Source organism: Leucopleurus acutus (assembly GCF_964270905.1).
Source record: "Leucopleurus acutus genome assembly, chromosome: X".
NCBI lineage: Eukaryota > Metazoa > Chordata > Mammalia > Artiodactyla > Delphinidae > Leucopleurus > Leucopleurus acutus.
Genome location: NC_139148.1, coordinates 69,742,479 through 69,746,459, shown reverse-complemented (window position 1 = coordinate 69,746,459; position 3,981 = coordinate 69,742,479). Strand labels below are relative to the sequence as shown.

At 39.6% G+C, this 3,981-nt stretch overlaps 1 pseudogene across 1 annotated transcript; it reads left to right on the top strand.

The window, feature by feature from the left end:
- Positions 1-2,146: 2,146 nt before the first annotated feature.
- Positions 2,147-3,352, top strand: LOC309978014 (ubiquitin carboxyl-terminal hydrolase 44-like; annotated as a pseudogene). The gene has a single exon. The product of its transcript is annotated as a ubiquitin carboxyl-terminal hydrolase 44-like (transcript).
- Positions 3,353-3,981: the final 629 nt, after the last annotated feature.

Sequence of the window (3,981 nt, the reverse complement as noted above, 5' to 3'; positions counted from 1 at the left end):
TTAAGCTCCTGTCCTGTGATTTGTCATGCCCAATTGCACATTCCCCTCATTCCTGCACTGCAAGTACCCTCCCTGTCTCTGATTCTTGTGTTTGTTTTTGCTCAGACTTAATCTCTCTGGCTGTGTTGACTCAATATTTGACTCTGACCTGCCTCTGAGTCCACTGACACTACTTTCCCCTCACAGACTAACTATTGGCATATTGCTCAAGCACTCCCAGGCATTCATGATCACCTTCACTTCTCCTGTCAGTGTACTAATGGCTTGCTGTAACCTTGTCCTGCTGCTTGGCTCCACATAGGATATATATTGTCTCACCGGTCATTCTGTGTATAAATGCAACAGTAATGCACTTTGTGCCAGTGGCAGACAGGCATAAACCAACCTTCTTTACTGAGGACCCGGTGAGTGCCCAGCATGGTGCTAGGCAATGTGAGGAGAAACAAAGAAGTAACCATCTTCCTCCCCAACATGCACATTTATAAAAATGTATCCTCTAGTTGAGGTACTGGTAAATAATTCGTACAAAGGAAATTAGGGAATGCATTATGACCTCTTTCTCCACTCCTTTTCTGCCTCATTTACCTCTACAGTCTAAGACTAGATTTGTAGCTCTTGGTCTGTAGCTTGAATTAAAAAATAATAGTTGTTGGGCTTCCCTGGTGGAGCAGTGGTTGGGAGTCCACCTGCCGATGTGGGGGACGCGGGTTCGTGCTCCGGTCCGGGAAGATCCCACATGTCTTGGAGCGGCTGGGCCCGTAAGCCATGGCTGCTGGACCTGCACATCCAGAGCCTGTGCTCCGCAACGGGAGAGGCCACAGAAGTGAGAGGCCCACGTACCGCAAAAAATAAAAATAAAGTTGTAGGAGAGTATATCTAGAATTCCATCATACTTATATTTAACTTCTATGAATTCAACTTTAAATGATCATTTAATTTAAATAAAATACTGTTAAATTATACACACATATGTATTTCCTCTTATGTACCATAATTGCTATCTAATACTTTATAAAGTATATGTAGTCACATATATGTTACTCTCCAGGATTGCATACCAAAATAATATTTGTCCCAGTGTTTCTATGGGCAATGTAAAAGAAGCATTAAAAAAAATCAAGAGTAATTTTGACCAAATGTTATTTTAAACATTTTTAATGGTTTTTTTGTGTGTGTGTGTGTTGGGGGGAGGTGAGAGGGAGGTCCAAGAGGGAGGAGATATATGTATACATTTAATGTTATCTTTAACTTAAGGAATGCGTTTGTAACATAACCCCATGTATAAAATGCTACTCTGAGTAAGTAGAGCTAATAGAGATTAGAAAGGGGAGTAAGGCAAGTCACGTTGGAGTAACCAAAGTAAGGAGGGTACATATGCAGCCATTTTATTATTTTTTTCCAATTTTTATGAAAGCATTTCCTAAATCTAAAATGTCCAAATATTCATACAGGTTCCACGGGAAAAATGACTTCAGAAATGAGTTTCTAAAAATAAATCATTTGGTGTTTATAGCAAAGGTATTGAACTGCCACAGGTAAAGAATGAACTGCTTCCTCTTCAGCATATATATGAAAGCTTATAAATAGTTGATAAGCCATTGGCTATCATGTAAAAGTGACAACATGTGCGTTTAGACTCATATAAAAGATAATGCTGCACCGACGCGGACTTGGGGCCCAGAAGTGGGTTCCCAGTCTCAGGTGGACAACCTATCCGTCCACAGTCACATAGCAGAGCAGCCTGCCCTCTCCTGGCACTCCAAAGTGGGGGACGGGGGCAGAGTCGGCTACAGCTTCATGCTGAAGAGTGCTAAGATGGCCACTCTGGCTCGGGATCTTTCCAGATGCTTCAGGTGTTGTGAACAGAGATTTCTTTGGATTATGTGTTTCTCAGCTAGACTAAATGCTAACAACGGATAAGTCAAACACATTGGGCAGTTGAGACTTGTTCAAGACCATTCCATCCTCAACCCTCAGAAATGGCATTGTGTGGACTGCAATACAACTGAGTTGATTTGTGCTTGCGTTATCTATTCTAATATGTATAGAATAGATAACTAACAAGAACCTGCTGAATAAAAAAATAAATAAATAAAATAAAAATTTTAAAAATGCCAGTGATTCCTCCATTAAATGAACACCAATAATAACTCTTCGTGTAACAGGATTGAGAAATTTTGGAAATACTTGCTATATGAATTATGTTCTTCAAGTATTGAGTCATTTACTTATTTTTTGACAATATTTTTTCCAACTTGATCTGAACCGATGGCTGGCTGTGACAGCTAGTGATAAAACAAGATCATCTTGAAGGCATCCTCCAGTCACAGATACAGTATACCAAATGAATGAATGCCAAGAAAAAGAAACAGGCTTTGTTTGCTCCAGACATCCAAGTTTATCATCAGGACTAAGTGGTGGAGCATCAAAGAGTAGAAAGATAGAACTTATTCAGCCAAGGAAGCCAAGTTCATAATACACTTCTCTCTGTCATGAATTTCATACTTTGTTCCAAGTTATGTGGTCTGGAAAGTGGGCCTTGGTCACACCATTTGCTATGCTACACTTAATATGGAGATTAATACCTGATTTTCGTGGTTATGCCTAACAAGATGCTCGAGAATTAATTTGTGAGATTTTGGATAAAATACAGCATGACCTAGAGACAACTGATACCAGGATACCATCTCATATCCCCACTTCTCAACGGAAACTTATCAAACAGTTTATGAATGTTGTGAATAACATTTTTCATAGATAACTTGTTACTCAGGTTACGTGTCTCACATGTGACAACATATCAAATATCATAGCACTTTTCTGGAAATTGTCACTGGAATTTCCAGAAAGATACCAATGCAATGGAAAAGATACTACTTCTCAGCTGTGTCTGGTTACTAAAATGTTGACCAAATTCACAAAAACTGAAGCTTCAGAAGGAAAAATCTATATATGTGACCAGTGTAATTAAAAGCATAGAAGGTTTTCCTCAAACTAGTTATGCTCACAGAAGCCCCCAAACAGCTTATGATATTCCACCTACCTCAGTTTCTCATATTACATCTCAAAGGATTCAGGTGATCAGGACACAATAATTGAGAGAAGATTGGTGTTCGTGTTGGCTTTGAAGAAATCTTAAACATGGAGCCATATTGCTGCAGGGAATCTGAAACCTCACAGACCAGAATGTTTTATTCATTACGTACCTGCTGTAGTAATGCACCACGGGAAAGAATTTGGCTCAGGATATTACACTGCCTAGTGTTATAATCCCGAAGGAGGGTTCTGAGTACACTGCAATGATTCCAAGCTAAACATGTGCACTATGGATGAAATATGCAAGGCCCAAGCTTATATATATATATATATATATATATATTTTTTTTTTTTTTTTTTTTTTTTTTGCAGTACACGGGCCTCTCACTGTTGTGGCCTCTCCCATTGCGGGGCACAGGCTCCGGACGCGCAGGCTCAGCGGCCATGGCTCACGGGCCAGCCGCTCCGCGGCATGTGGGATCTTCCCGGACCGGGACACGAAGCCGTGTCCCCTGAATTGGAAAGCGGACTCTCAACCACTGCGCCACCAGGGAAGCCCTATATTTTGTTTTATACCCAGCGAGTTACTGAGAATGGACATTCTAAACACCTGTCTGGTAGCCAACATCCCAAAGAAATTGATACCTCTTCTAATGAAATCCTTAGCTGATCCAAAGACACTGGGTCTTTCTTCTTGCGATTTATATGTATGTATGTATATATATATATGTGTGTGTGTGTGTGTGTGTGTGTGTGTGTGTGTGTGTGTTTTAAGAGGGTTGACTTAAAAACTTTGAACTTCATTGTTTTTATTTTCTTACTAATCAATGCACACTATGTTTACACATTTTGTATCTAACTACAATAAATCTCTTTTTTACAGAGACAGATTAGCATAATTATATGTATATCAATGGCAGTAGGTAACTAAATATTTTTCAAATA